The following is a 16,551-nucleotide window of genomic DNA, read 5'->3' as shown; positions in this document are numbered from 1 at the left end:
AGCCTGCCATCCTGCAACTAATACAATGAATCGGTCTCACCAGTTGAAGACTCACCATCATAATAGATTACCATCTCTCCCCTGGACACATATCCTTATCGGGATCCGCCCCATGGATGAAACCAACAAAGGCATGCTTCGCGGCGGCTTTAACCCTGGTGGGTTGTGCGTGCCGAGCCGTCTCAACGATGTCGGTGCAGGTGTCCAGCTCAGGCTCTGACTCGCTAATCTTGCCGATGAAGACATGGATTCCACTGAAGGGACCCGATACCGGTACTCGATTGAACCGGCCTCAGGACCCCAGCCTGCGTCGTCGATGTAGAGCTTGCCGCAGCAACTTTTGGTCATCTGCCCGATGGCGTATCCCTTGATCCCTGCGAAGCTGCCCTTCAAAAACTCAAAACCACTGTGTGTTGGCCCCACGGTGGGCGCCAACTGTCGTGGACTTAACACGGCAGATGCCCTAGCGAAAGGACTTAGGTGTGGAGCCATTGCAACTAGGTTAGCTTGAAGGGGTTAAACAGGACAAAGGACACGGAGAGTTTACCCAGCTTCGGCCCCTCACAACAAGGTAAAAGCCTACTCCTGCTTTAGGTTGTATAGCTTGGGTTTCAATTACCAGGGAGAGAATACGCTTGACCTAGTTCTCAACTTGTTGTTTCTTGAGTTAACCCGCCGCCGGATCACCCCTTTATATATACAGGTTGATGCCCGGTGGCTTACAGAGTCCCGGACGGCTCATACACAACGTGTCCGGCTCGGTAACTAACTAAGCTTGCCTTATAATACAAGTTTAACATATGGCGGCTCACACCCGTGGGCCTCAAGCCATCCCTGGGTCTTGAGCCTTCAATAAGCTTGCTCTATGAACCGCCATCTTCACGTCTTCTTGGGCCTCTTCATCTTAAGCCGTCAGTGGCATGACCCGGCCCCTCCTGGGCGGGTCATACCAAGTAGTTATATCCCCAACACGGCCAATAGAAGACCCATTGATTCTATGGCCCGTAGAAGGCCCATGGATCCTACAGCCCATAGGAGGCCCATGGTCACTACATCAGGTAGCAGGACCATCATTACAACGATCTGTATGTTCCCCATGCTTATAGTGACCTAGTTTTTTAAAAATAGGTTATTGTGGCCACTAGCAAACCGCAGAAAAAGAACTGCAGTGACTACAAGCAAACAAATAAACAAGACAATAAGGAAATAAATAAGCAAGCAACTTACGCTATGCTATTACGGCTATTACAGATATTACATCCACTGTGCATCAAAGTTCGCCACCAGTGCAAATATAGAACAAAACAACATATTACATACACTAGGCGTCTAAATTGGCCACCAGTGCAAATAAAACGTGGCAGCAAAACAAGCCCATCGCTGAAACAACTTTAGAAGAGTTCAAGAAACGTTATCCTGGGTATCCACCATGCTGCCATTAAGCTTAGCAAGCTTATTACCTTTCTCTTATTTGGCACTAAAATCCTCCAACGCTTGTTGTTGCACCAGAAAGTATGCATCTGACTTCTGCAGGGACTTCCTCAGTCCTTCAACATCTTGTTGCAGCACAACTGATCGATGTCTTTCAGCTTATAGTTGAGACTCAAGAAATCGAACTGATTCAGACAGTGAGTTTGAAGAGCTTGTGCCAGTGGTAGTGGCCAGTAATCAAGACAGGACTTTGGGGTTGTCTCACTGTCTTAAAGAGAGTTTTCCTTAGCTGTTTTATCAGCTTTGTTGGAGACCAACAAGGATGTCTCACTATCCTGAACCTTATCTGCATTACTTTCTTTACCATTGCTTAATAAGCTACTCTTCCCCAAATTCTGTCAGCATTCTATAAGAAGAAAAAAGCAGATACATAATAGGTTTAGCATGTAGTATATGAAACTCATTTTGGTGAACCAGTTTGGTAGTAAGGTGGACAGGATTAAACTACCAAGTCTTCTATTGCGAAGTAGTACATAATAAAAGCATCAACAAACATATATCTATGTGATATGGTCACTGCATTGTCTTGCCAAATCAAAATAGAGACACGGTTTGTTGGGGTACACAAACAGGGGTGTTTCTTTTCCCCTGACTTGTGCACGGACGAGAAGCCTCCGCCCCGATGACCAGGGCTTGTCGGGGGAATGGTTGTATCAATATAGCTGGACCCGTCAAGTACAAGCCCAAGTCAAGGATTCCAAGAGAAGTGTCCTTTGCCGGCCAGGCGAGGCCGACAAGGTCGACGCAGCAAATGGAAGCAAGATCAAGCCGCGCCAGCTGCGTCTACGGGACGACCGGGGACCAAAGCACGCACCCGGTAGGCACAGGCCAGTTACCACCGCTCCACTGCACCATGACGCCAGTCACTTATCAATGCGGTGTCAAGACCTCCAGGCGATTAAGTGGCATTCACTAAGCATGTGGCAACTTGCTAGAGGATAGATCACACCCATCCAGAGGCATGTCAAGATGATAAGCAGAAGATGGCTAAGCGGCGATATAAGCTTACCGGGAATGCACCCCTGCACGCCACCTAAGGTAGCATTTATAGCATTTTATCCTAAATGCCAGAGGTATGATAGCATTGTTATCTACCGCCATGTGACATCTTTTTTTATGGGAAGGCCTTCATGGCTAGCTTTATTAACTTTAAATAACACTTACATGATCCGCTAAAAATGTAGAAATAAATCAGGGGTGCATCTACCCACAAGGATGGATTGTTTGCATGAACCCACTTCGCTAGCTCATGAGCAACTACATTCGACTCTCTATTACAATGCTCAATAGTAACCTTCCCGATTTCTCTAGGTAACATTCTGCAGCCCTCGAGGAGAGGAGCTGCTACCATAGAATGACCTTCATTGTGCCTCAAAGCTTCCACCATGGTGACATTGTCCATTCTTACCAGGACATCGTTGCTTCCAATACTTTGAATAAGTTTGATCCCTTCTTGCAGCGCAGCTGTTTCCACAGTAACAATGTTGGCCACATGCTGGAGTTTAGACGTCGATGCTATGATAAAATTACCTCGATGGTCCCGAACAATAGCACCACAAGAACATGAGTGTTTGTCACGCCCAAGATGCGACCCTATCCTAAAGGAACTCGAAGGTCCCACCAAGGATAGAAGCGCATCTTGAAGACGCTTTTGCAAGGTGGATATCATTACATCAACATTACATAATAGATAGGGATACATACATAAGGCATACAATGCCACACGAATACAACATCATCTTACATAAGAGAACCATCCGTCTACGGATGAAAACACAAACAGAAACTCAAACGACATCCACCCTGCTAGCCCAGGCTGCCGACCTGGAACCTATCCCCTAATCGAAGAAGAAGCAGAAGCAGAAACTCCAAAACAAGTAACATCGCTCTCGCGTCATGATCATCGCATAACCTGTACCTGCAACTGTTGTGGTAGTAATCTGTGAGCCACGAGGACTCAGCAATCCCATTACCATGGGTATCAAGAATAGCAAAGCTTAATGGGTAAGGAAGGGGTAAAGTGGTGAGGTTGCAGCAGCGGCTAAGCATATATGTTGGCTAACATACACAAATAAGAGCGAGAAGAGAAGCAACAGAACGGTCGTCAACTAGTAATGATCAAGAGGTGATCCTGAACTCCTACTTACGTCAATCATAACCCAAAACCGTGTTCACTTCCCGGACTCCGTCGAAAAGAGACCATCACGGCTACACACAAGGTTGATGCTTTTTAATTCGGATCTGGTGTCAAGTTATCTACAACCGGACATTAACAAATTCCCATCTGCCACATAACCGCGGGCACGGCTTTCGAAAGATAATACCCTGCAGGGGTGTCCCAACTTAGCCCATGATAAGCTCTCGCGATCAACGAAGGATATTCCTTCTCCAAGGAAGACCCGATCAGTCTCGGAATCCCGGTTACAAGACATTTCAACAATGGTAAAACAAGACCAGCAAAGCTGCCCGCTGTGCCGACAAATCCCGATAGGAGCTGCACATATCTCGTTCTCAGGGCACACCGGATGAGCAAGACATCGGGTTGGCATAGACCCTGGTTGCCTAGGGGGCGCCGGACATCGCTCGGTTTGGACCAGCACTTAGAGAAGCACTGGCCCGGGGGGGCTAAAAGAAAGATGACCCTCGGGTTGGTAGACCCAAGTGAAAGGTATAGGTGATGGTGAGGCAAATGGTAAAACCAAGGTTGTGCCTTGCTGGAGGAGTTTTATTCAAAGCGAACTGTCAAGGGGGTCCCATAAATCACCCAACCGCGTAAGGAACGCAAAATCCGGGAACATAACACCGGTATGACGAAAACTAGGGCGGCAAGAGTGGAACAAAACACCAGTCATAAGGCCGAGCCTTCCACCCTTTACCAAGTATATAGATGCATTAATTAAATAAGAGATATTGTGATATCCCAACATAATCGTGTCCACCATGGAGCAATCTTCAACTTCACCTGCAACTAACAACGCTATAAGAGGGGCTGAGCAAAAGCGGTAACATAGCCAAGCAATGATTTGCTAGGAAGGGCGAAAAGGTTAGAGGCTGACATGGCAATTTGGGAGGCTTGAAGAACAAGTGATAGGTAGCGCAGCATAGCGATAGAACGAAGCAACTAGCATAGCAATGATAGTAGTGGATCCAAGGTGACGGTCATGTTGCCTGAAATCCCGCAAGGAAGAAATGAAGAAGACGAACGGGAGTAGTCGAACGAATCCTCACAATCGCAACATTACCGAAACTAAGAAGCCACACCGGAAAGAAACAAACAACATGGTAAATGCACAAGCATAACCATGGCATGATGCACAAACAAGTATGATGCATGTCCGGTTTAAAGAGGCATGGCATGGCAAAGTGCAACAAACAATACTACAAGTTAAGTGGAGGTCAATATGCAACGAGTTGCATATTGACAAAACACCACATGCAATTATTTAGTTTGATCTCGTTTAGGTACTCAACAATATTAAATGGGAGATGCTAGGCATCAGACTACTGATCCTAGCGCTCTCGTCAGACCAGTGGAGCACCGTTAGATTAGGTTGCTTGTGTACGTTGGATTAGTACTTGGAGGTGAGTCTGTTTCCATTTGATTGCTTCCTACAGCCAATTACAGCCTAAAATCACGTTGGATTGGTATGGGTCCCCTCAATTCTCACGTAATTTGCTCTCACACTAACTGCACCACAAAATCACGGGAGGATGACAATGTAATGCTATTTATTTCATATAAATATACTTCCTTTTCTTTCATATTCTGGTACTTCAGAATATGTTCGCTTCCACTGATACTAAATTTTGTTTCTATCGATACTATAATGTGCTTCCAATAAAGGTTAAATTTGCTTTGATCTAACAAAAAAATTGTCCAGTGTAATAATTTTGTTTGCTTCTTATGAAGTCAAAATATGTTTCAACAACTTGACTTTCTTATTTGTAACTAAAATTTGCTTGGATCTATCAAAACATACAAAAGAAAAGGTTCATATAATTTGCTTCCAGTACTAATGAAATTTGTCTCTATGTAAGAATATTTGTCCTGTATGCTGAGGTAATATTTGCTTCCATCCAGAGAATATATGCTTCAAGTTGTCTTGAAATGTGCTTCAGTGTGGCATATATTTGCGTCCAATGTATTGGTATTTCCAAAAAAAAATCTCTTCCATGTGGTTTTCTTAATCAAAAAAGGTTTCCCCAAATGTCTTGCCAATGTTTACAAAAAAAATGTTGCCAATGCAATTATAAAATTGGAATTGTATTTTCACATCAAAATAATCAAATACTTGTTTGGACAGACTAGAGAATTGCTTCTAAGCAAATAAGACCTTTCTATTAAAACAAGAACCATTATCCTGTACGCACATGCTTCAAGAACAATAGGGACGTGTTTCCATGTAATACAAATCTGCTCAGTCTGCTTCCATCATAAGCAAGTAATGCTTCCAACGCTACAAACCATGCTTTGATGTCCTACTTTTCTTCCACAAATCTACGGATGTCAGCGCCGATGAACTACACGAGAGATCATGCAAGGAGCAGCGAGGGTAGCACCATTGAGTGGCCTACGTTATTAACCTGTGGCCACCGAATGTGGTCCTTGCTAGTTTGCTTCCAAGCTGATGATAAGAACACAAGGCACTAAGATGCTCAATCTCATGACGCACACCATGCCCAGCATCAACCAGCGCCATGTCTGCCTCACTGTCGCAGAGCATGTTCTTCATTTACCATTGGGGTTGCAACAATGTGTGGTGCACGAGCTGATTGATTTGAATACAAACACGAACCTACAAAACAATATGAAGCACAAAAATGGAGCAAACTGAACACAACGTAGATGTAGAAGTACAAAACATACGAAGCAAACTACCACAGCATAGAAGCTCAAGTATGAAAAATAGGCAAATTGTACACAGTGAGGAAGCACAACTATGATGCCTATGAACTATGAAGCAAACTTGACACGACAATGAAGCACGATTACGATATATATGAAGTATGTAAATTCCGAAAGCACCATATCGCATCAACATACTTTTTTTGTATGCTGTCGTACACTCTGAAAAAACGAGACTAGCTATGTACACATAATCCATGTTTTTTTGGCATTTGAAAGCAAAATATATAGGATCCAGAAGCATCTATATAATTTATTTATTTTTGCGGTTGATCTATATAACAATTTAGATGATACAGAACTAAGAAGCACAAAGATAGTAGTTGGGGACAGATCTGAACATGGATAGAAGCATGAAACTTTGAAATCATGTCGAAATTCGTAGATGAAATAGTGAACCATTACACATCGGTCATAATATAGATACACTCAGCAAAATCCATCAAAGCAAGCATTGCGTCCAATAACCCAAATCAAATCCAGTGATTAAAAAGGAATCAAACATGAGATGAATCAAATCCTACTTCGTGTGAGGACATACCAGGGGACCACATCGGGGATGTGCGTGCAGCTTCTTTGCCGTCCCAAAACGGCACACCGGTGCGGCAGGAGGGATGGAGATGGAGCAGGATCAGGCTGGGGCTCGGGTCGGAGATGGGGATTATGCGGTCGGGCGGAGTAGACGGGGGCGGGACGCCACACCAACGATGTGGAGCAGCTGTAGGCATTGCGGAGCCGTGGTGCGGAGCAGGTTCATGGTGGAGGTAGCCGCGGTGAGCGTGCTCGTCGGGGATGGAGTCGCCCGTGGGGTGCGAGACGGGGTGGGGGGTGGGTCGGTCGGTCGAGGACGAGAGATTTACTCGGAAAGGATAAATTATAGCGCTTATTAATTGTCGGGTCAGATAGAAATATGGGCTGTCAGAGGAGGACTCTGATGGAAGTCTTCTATCAGACTACTGATACAAAGTGTTTCCCATATTAAATGTTGTTAAATATGGCAAAAGGTGAATCACAAATAAACTAACTATTTAGGCAAGCTTAAATGAGGCCGGAACAACAAACAACAATTCCGGAAAATCCCCAGATGCATATTTCGGATTTCGTACTGTTTTACCCTAAAACATATTTTATTGTTGTTAAACAGGAAAATAAAGTGCAACATGTTAATCTATGCATTATTCTAGCCCATTTACATATAAAGAACATTAAATTTGGAGTTGCAGTTATTAAGTTATGAAATAAACTATTTTAACATGTCATTTGTGCAAAACAATGCAAACAACAATTTTAAATAGGGAAAAAAATACACGGGCCGGATTCAACGCACGGTGCAAGCCCAGAAGTGGAATTGACCCAAGCGGCTGAGTGTGCAAAAGTAACTGGAAAACAGAGCAAAAATGGGGCCGGCTGGGACTCGTCGGGGATGGAGTCGCCCGTGGGGTGCGAGACGGGGTGGGGGGTGGGTCGGTCGGTCGAGGACGAGAGATTTACTCGGAAAGGATAAATTATAGCGCTTATTAATTGTCGGGTCAGATAGAAATATGGGCTGTCAGAGGAGGACTCTGATGGAAGTCTTCTATCAGACTACTGATACAAAGTGTTTCCCATATTAAATGTTGTTAAATATGGCAAAAGGTGAATCACAAATAAACTAACTATTTAGGCAAGCTTAAATGAGGCCGGAACAACAAACAATAATTTCGGAAAATCCCCAGATGCATATTTCGGATTTCGTACTGTTTTACCCTAAAACATATTTTATTGTTGTTAAACAGGAAAATAAAGTGCAACATGTTAATCTATGCATTATTCTAGCCCATTTACATATAAAGAACATTAAATTTGGAGTTGCAGTTATTAAGTTATGAAATAAACTATTTTAACATGTCATTTGTGCAAAACAATGCAAACAACAATTTTAAATAGGGAAAAAATACACGGGCCGGATTCAACGCACGGTGCAAGCCCAGAAGTGGAATTGACCCAAGCGGCTGAGTGTGCAAAAGTAACAGGAAAACAGAGCAAAAATGGGGCCGGCTGCGACTCGAACCCAAGACCCACCAAATGAATAGTGGCTGCTCTAACCAGTGGGATAGCCGTGTGTTCGTAACAATGAGAGCTCCCTGCTGTTTATGACCTCTCTCACAGGAGAACGACCTTGGCCATGGCTGCACGGCGACAACCGGCGTCGACTGCAGCGACCAAAGGCGGCGGCCTCCGCAACAACAGAGAAGCGGCGGGGGTGCGGAAATAGGTGGAGGGCGCTGCTACTGAACGAGCACATGCGTGCGCGCATGTGTGGTTGCGTGCAGGCATAATCCTGCGGCCATGGCGGCGAAGTGCGGCCAGGCAGGAGGCAACGGCCCAAGGGCGCGAGATGAGGGGTGCATGCGAGGCGCGGGTCGGGTGCGCTATGCATGGGTGCAGCAGCGGCAGCGTGTGCGGACAGATGTGTTGTGAAGCGAGGTGCACGAGCTCGAGCCCAAGGTCACGGCCATGGCGGCCGAAACCGGAGACGCGCGAAACGATGGATATGCGGACAAACTAGACCAGAGAGGGAGATGGGGAGAATCAGAGCTTCACCGTGGGGGTACCGCTGGAGTCATACTAGGTCGACGGAGATCGGAGACGGCGGGAGGATGCGCTGATCAAAGTGGTGCTCGGCTCCGTGAAGAAGAGGAAGCAGGGGAAGAAGACAGCGACGGGGAGGTAGACGGACTTGGCGATCCTTGGGCGGGGAAGACGTCTGAACGGAAGTAGTCAACGTCGAGGAAGAAGATGGGCATGCCGGAGATGACCGTGGTGGCCTCCGTCCACGCAGGCAAAGGCGAAGCTCTCGGTGGTGCCCTCTGTTCTCTGTCTCTTGAGGAAGAAGGAGAAACAGGGGAAGGGAAAGGGTGGCGGCGACGAGAGGGAAACCCTAGGGGGCGCGGGCTCGGGGCTATATAGGGGAGCGGGACGTGCTGGCCTCGACATCCGTGAAGCAGCTCACGGCGTTGGCGCTCCTGAAGGCAGAGGAGGGAGATGGCGCTGTAGCGGATCAGGTGGCCGTTCGGCTCGGCTGGGCCGGGGAAAGAAAGGCCCAGGTGGCCTGCGGGGAATGAGTGCTGGTGGGCTGCGCTGTTGCCGCTGCTGCTTCTCTTCTTCTCTTTTCTTCAGACAGAAAACAAGACAGAAAAGCACAGTAATAATGGAGAGGGTGGAGAGAGATATGAGAATATCGCTGGAGTCCAGAATTTGTGCAGAATTTTAATAAATTGCTTGGGGAATATTTAAGGATATAAAAATAATTCAAGTTTGAATTAAATTCAAACTTGAGCCATTTTTTAACCCAACCGAAACACTTTCAAATGGGCTGAAAATTAGCAGAGAGGATATAGGCAAAGTGCAGGATTTATAGAAAAGAATGAACATTTATTGATGACAGAAAAATGCCACTTGCAAGAAATGTGTGAGAATTGAAAGGAAGAAGCTAGTGATTGGGTGATGCACTTGATGATGGTTTATATGGAAGGGAAAGATGGAACAGCAAAGAAGATGAGGAGAAGCAGTTCACAAAGATAACAAGCACACAACAAAGTTGATCATAATGCAAACGCAGCAACAATGACAAAATGCAATAGCACATCATGAAGCATATGACAAAGCAAGATGATCATGGCAACAACAAGGATGGCAAAATACAATTAATAAATAGCATGATGCAAGAAGCAAAATATGACAAGCACTCAACATGAACATAGCAACAAACATAATAAACACACGACAACAACTAAAATAAATGGAAGGCCACTGGAGCATCGGTCTCGGGGCGTCACAACACTCCTACACTAACATAAGATCTCGTCCCGAGATCTTAGGAACGAGACGGAAGAGAAAGAGGATGAGGTGAAATAAGAGCGCAAGAGAAAAGATGAACCAAGTCGAGAGCACTCGGGTAGAAAGAGGAATGGCGAATATGACGAGAATCAAATGCTCATGGAAACAAGATAGACACTGAAACCACTCCGATTAGAACAAGATAGAAAAGGAATAGAACATGAACTTCACAAGATGGGACGACCTTGATGAGATGAACAACACAATGCCTCCGGTAGAATTAAATTAGTGGAATGAAAAGAACAGATAAGAGAACAACAAGTTTCACCACGAATTAATTAGATAGCCTCCTTAGAAGAAAAGTTTTAACGAGGTTGCTGAGAAAATCAACAAAAAAAAATAAGTTTGTTGTGGACTTATGGAAAATCCTCTCAAATTTGAGGTGAAACTGTGCCACAAGCAAATGCTTGAATATCTGAGAAGACCAAAGAAATGCAAAACTCCACTTCATAAGAATACGGAGAATTAATTGCACTTCGAGACACCAGAAGAAAAGATACTTGAACTCCACCAACAAGAATCTTGATGAATACTTGAAAGAATGAATTAAATCATGAAGAACCACCGTGAAGAACACTACAAGAACTCCAGTATTAAAAGGATTAAAGAAACGAATGTTGAAAAAGAACGAGATGAACTTGCGATGACTTAGATGGAGCTTCGTGACGAGACAAGCAAGAAAACTTGGAACTCCGGAAAAGAAAAGATGAAAAAGCTTTAAACCAAGAATGTGATATGCTGAACAAACTCCGAAAGAAGCGATTGATCAACTTGATGAAAGAAGAATAAGAATTATGTTATGTTTATCCTCCACCAATTAAATCGATGGGAAGCAATGGATTTGCATACTACTTATTCGCGTTGGAAAGGATTAAGGGAGATATAGCGCAAGCTTGGGAAATCTTCATGCACCATCGGTAGGATTGGAAAGAATGAATGAATTGATATGCCGACAAGGAATAGGAATGTTGAACGAACCACCGTTAGAAATGAAAATGAACGAAGAAAAGAGAACGAATCACCGGGAAGAATTAGAGCAAGCACGAAGATACTTGAGGGAATTTAGGGACAATAGAACGAAGAGATCGTGAACTGATTGAAGACTACTTGAACGAAGCACCAGAAGAATATTGAGACGACCAAAGCTGAAAACTTAGAACGAAGAAATCTTCTGAAAAGATGACCTCCGGATGATCGAGAGGGAAGCAACTCCTGAAATACTCCGGATGGATGAAAAAGAATTGCACAACTGGAAACAATTTGAGCAGATAGCATCAAGCTAGCGACATGAATCTTCGGGAGAACGGACAAGATTTAAGAGAAACTCTTCTTCGGTCTTCAAAAGTTGAGAACGACGAGAAAGAACACAAAAATTGTTGAGATACTCCGGGAGAATGAAAAGCACAGATGTTGAGTCAACAATGAAAGATAATTTGAAATTGATCTTGGAAAAGCCTCTCACTGATGAAATTCATACTTACGTCAACTTCGAAAAGGATTTAAGAATAACTTCGGGAAACTTAGAAGAGTCATGTAAGATCCTCGGAAAAGACCTGTGGGTTAGGGCCCACTAAAGAGAAAAACACCGTTGGAAAGGGATGTTGAACAGATAGATGATGCATTGGAACAATTGAAATATTTGAATGAGGTGACAACCTCGAATTAATTGGAACACAGACGAATCTCCTGAGATGTCTTCCGAACTCTAGAATGATTGAATGGCGAGAGGCAAACGATCAAGGAGAACACTTGATCCAAGGAAAAGAATGTGATCAACCCAAAAAACTTGAATTGGATCCACCGTAAAAGAGATGAAGAATGTCAAACAAAAGAGAATTCACCGGTTGAAACAATTGATGAAAGACTGAAGAGGCTCCACACGAATGAAACTGATGCTCCAAAGAGACTCAGGCTCCGAGAAGAAAAAGGATGAGAGGGCGGAAAAAAACAAGGCAACTAGAAAGGGGAACTGACGTATAACTTGAAGAGAAAACACCCGCTGAAAGAAAGCAAAGGCTTCGCACAAGTAGGATGGATACTCGATTATGGACTCCGGCTCCGAGGAGAAAAAGGGGAGGGCGGGTGGGAAAATAAAACAACTGAGGATTGAACTCAAAGATGAAGAGGCTCAAGTCAACTTGATGGGAAATAAAGCGGATGAAAAGAGGTGAGGGACAATGATCGAAAAACCCACTGCGTGATCCTAAAGAAAATTTGAAGGGGAAGAAAAGTAATTCAAAACACCTATGTCAAGATTCCTTACCAGAGCGACGAAGGGGCTGAGGAGTAAAAAGAATTCCTACTCTTCGACAAAGAGAGCTCCCTGCTGTTTATGACCTCTCTCACAGCAGAACGAGCTTGGCCATGGCTGCACGGCGACAACCGGCGGTGACTGCAGCGACCAAAGGCGGCGGCCTCTGCAACAACAGAGAAGCGGCGGGGGTGCGGTAATAGGTGGAGGGCGCTGCTACTGAACGAGCACATGCGTGCGCGCATGTGTGGTTGTGTGCGGGCATAATCCTGCGGCCATGGCGGCGAAGTGCGGCCATGGCGGCGAAGTGCGGCCAGGCGGGAGGCAACGGCCCAAGGGCGCGAGACGAGGGGTGCGTGCGAGGCGCGGGTCGGGTGCGCTATGCATGGGTGCACCAGCGGCAGCATGTGCGGACAGATGTGTTGTGAAGCGAGGTGCACAAGCTCGAGCCCAAGGTCATGGCCATGGCGGCCGAAACCGGAGACGCGCGAAATGATGGATATGCAGACAAACTAGACCAGAGAGGGAGATGGGGAGGATCGGAGCTTCACCGTGGGGGTGTCGCTGGAGTCGTACGAGGTCGACGGAGATCGGAGAGGGCGGGAGGATGCGCTGATCAAAGTGGTGCTCGGCTCCGTGAAGAAGAGGAAGCAGGGGAAGAAGACAGCGACGGGGAGGTAGACGAACTTGGTGATCCTTGGGCGGGGAAGACGTATGAACGGAAGTAGTCGACGTCGAGGAAGAAGATGGGCATGTCGGAGATGACCGTGGTGGCCTCCGTCCACGCAGGCAAAAGGCGAAGCTCTCGGTGGTGCCCTCTGTTCTCTGTCTCTTGAGGAAGAAGGAGAAACAGGGGAAGGGAAAGGGTGGCGGAGTCGAGAGGGAAACCCTAGGGGGCGCGGGCTTGGGGCTATATATGGGAGCGGAACGTGCTGGCCTCGACGTCCGTGAAGCAGCTCACGGCGTTGGCGCTCCTGAAGGCAGAGGAGGGAGACGGCGTTGTAGCGGAGCAGGTGGCCGTTCGGCTCGGCTGGGCCGGGGAAAGAAATGCCCAGGTGGGCTGCGGGGAGTGAGTGCTGGTGGGCTGCGCTGTTGCCACTGCTGCTTCTCTTCTTCTCTTTTCTTCAGACAGAAAACAAGACAGAAAAGCACAGGAATAATGGAGAGGGTGGAGAGAGATATGAGAATATCCCTGGAGTCCAGAATTTGTGCAGAATTTTAGTAAATTGCTTTGGGCATTTTTAAGGATATAAAAATAATTCAAGTTTGGATTAAATTCAAACTTGAGCCATTTTTTTAACCCAACCAAAACACTTTCAAATGGGCTGAAAATTAGCAGAGAGGATGTAGGCAAAGTGCAGGATTTATAGGAAAAGAATAAACATTTATTGAGGACAGAAAAATGCCACTTGCAAGAAATGTGTGAGAATTGAAAGGAAGAAGCTAGTGATTGGGTGATGCACTTGATGATGGTTTATATGGAAGGGAAAGATGGAACAGCAAAGAAGATGAGGAGAAGGAGTTCACAAAGATAACAAGCCCACAACAAAAATGATCATGATGCAAATGCAGCAATAATGACAAAATGCAATAGCACATCATGAAGCATATGACAAAGCAAGATGATCATGGCAACAACAAGGATGGCAAAATACAATTAATAAATAGCATGATGCAAGAAGCAAAATATGACAAGCACTCAACATGAACATAGCAACAAACATAATAAACACACGACAACAACTAAAATAAATAGAAGGCAACTAGAGCATCGGTCTCGGGGCGTCATAGTCTTCCTCTTCACAGAATGAAGCATCAACATTCAATATTTGTTGTGTCTCTAGGGCCGGACTCCATCTATTCATTCTTGGCACTGTATTTGATTTCCCTGCTACTCTAACAAAATTCAGTGTTAATGTATGAATTGTTGGTGCTGTTCGTATAGGATTTTGTACCACTTCCCCATAGATTTGATGCCTACATTGCCACCATATATACCATGAGGCTGTGGCCACCAGTTCAGCCCTCTCGATCGGAGACTTACACAAAATCTGGTTTGATTTATCACACAGAAGCAAACTTAGCATCTCAGCACCCGATCTGTCCACTAGAGTCGCATCAGCGATAAGTGTCTCCACACCCAGCGCCTTCCACACTTCCTTTGCTCTAGAGCATGTGAATAATGCATGATGTATGTCCTCCGTTCCACCCTTGCATATAGGGCATTCTAAAACCTTGCCAATGTGTCGATTTGCGAGTATAGAAAAACATGGTATCGCATTGTGGAGACATCTCCAAACAAAGATCTTGATTTGGCCCGGAAGTTTTAGGTTCCACAGCTTCCTCCATACCGGGTGTGGTAAAGAACCACCCTGTCCACCTGACGCTGAATTATCTCCCAAATAGGTATCCTCCCACTGTTTATAATATGCCGAGCGTACTGAAAAAATGTCGTTCTTTGTTAAATGCCAAGCAACATAATCCTCTATCGCCTGATTAAATAAAGGGATCTGCAATATACGCTCAGCGTCTATATGCCAGAAGTTGTCATGTATCAACTGTTCATCCCACTCGCCAGTGTATGGATCAATTAATTCAGAGACTTTTGAGAGCACACGATTTCCTCGGACGGTTACCACTTTTCTAGAACTGCTATTGGGAACCCAACAATCATTCCAAATATCTATCTTGGCACCGTCTCCCACTCTCCATATACACCCCTTCTTCAATGTTTGGGTCCCTGCCCATATGCTCTGCCAGACAAAAGACGACCCCTTCTTCAACTCACAATTTAGTATATCTTCATTGGAATAATATCTTGCTTCTTTAGCACACAAGGAGTCAAAATTCTCAATCAATCTCCAGCACTGCTTGGCTAGCATCGCCAAGTTAAAACTGTGAATATCACGAAAACCCATTCCTCCATTCTCCTTCGGCACACACATCTTCCACCAAGCGGACCAGTGCATCCTTTTGTGGTTTTCCTCATCACCCCACCAATATTGTGACATTGCATCAGTGATTCCCTTACAGATTTTTTTGGGGAATTTGAACACACTCATCGCATATCATAGGGATGGCATGGGCCACTGCTTTTATTAGAGCTTCCTTTCCACCATAGGAGAGAGTTCTCTATTTCCATCGATTAACCATAAGCTTAATTCTTTCTATAAGATGTTTGAAACATGTAACTCGGTCCACTCCGATCATCGTCGGGAGGCCCAAATGTTTATCTGAGAGAGACTCCATCATAATATTCAGAATTTGGCATACCTCTACTCTAGTTTCCACATCAGTGTTAGGGCTAAAATATATAGAGCACTTTGCCTCACTCACAAGTTGACCCGAAGCTGCACATAGTCATCTAGCAATGTTCTCAATGTTTGTGCATACCTTTGATCTGCTCTCATCAACACAAGAGAATCATCAGCGAATAACAAATGTGAAATTGTGGGAGAGTCTCAACACACCTGGACACCAACCAAGTTAACCGCTGCCTCCTCATGAGCAGTGAGTGCTGATAAACCCTCCGCAGAAAGCAGGAATAAATATGGTGACAATGGATCCCCTCGCCGAAGCCCCCTTGTTGGTGTGAACTGTAAGGTTTCATTCGAGTTGAACCTCACCTTGTACTCAACGGATGTGACACATGCCATGACCAACTGAATCCATCTGTCATCAAAACCAAGCTTACCTAGAATTGCTTGTAAAAACACCCATTCAACTCTATCGTGTGCTTTGTGCATATCCAACTTCACTGCACAGTTCCCCACCTTCCCCTTTTTCCTCTTCTTCATAGTATGTAGGCACTCATATGCCACAATCACGTTATCAGTGATAATTAGGCCAGGCAGTGGCGGAGCTTGAAAGAAATCTCTGGAGGGGCGAAGCTGTTAAAAAAACTCAAATACAAAAGCATACGAATATAGCAAGTTAGATATTGCAAATATCTAGAAACTTATACAATTATATTGATCTTCTCCATAGTAGCTTACAAATATATATATATATATATATATATATA

The sequence above is a fragment of the Triticum aestivum genome, chromosome 6B (assembly GCF_018294505.1).
Source record: "Triticum aestivum cultivar Chinese Spring chromosome 6B, IWGSC CS RefSeq v2.1, whole genome shotgun sequence".
NCBI lineage: Eukaryota > Viridiplantae > Streptophyta > Magnoliopsida > Poales > Poaceae > Triticum > Triticum aestivum.
This window is presented reverse-complemented; position numbering follows the sequence as displayed.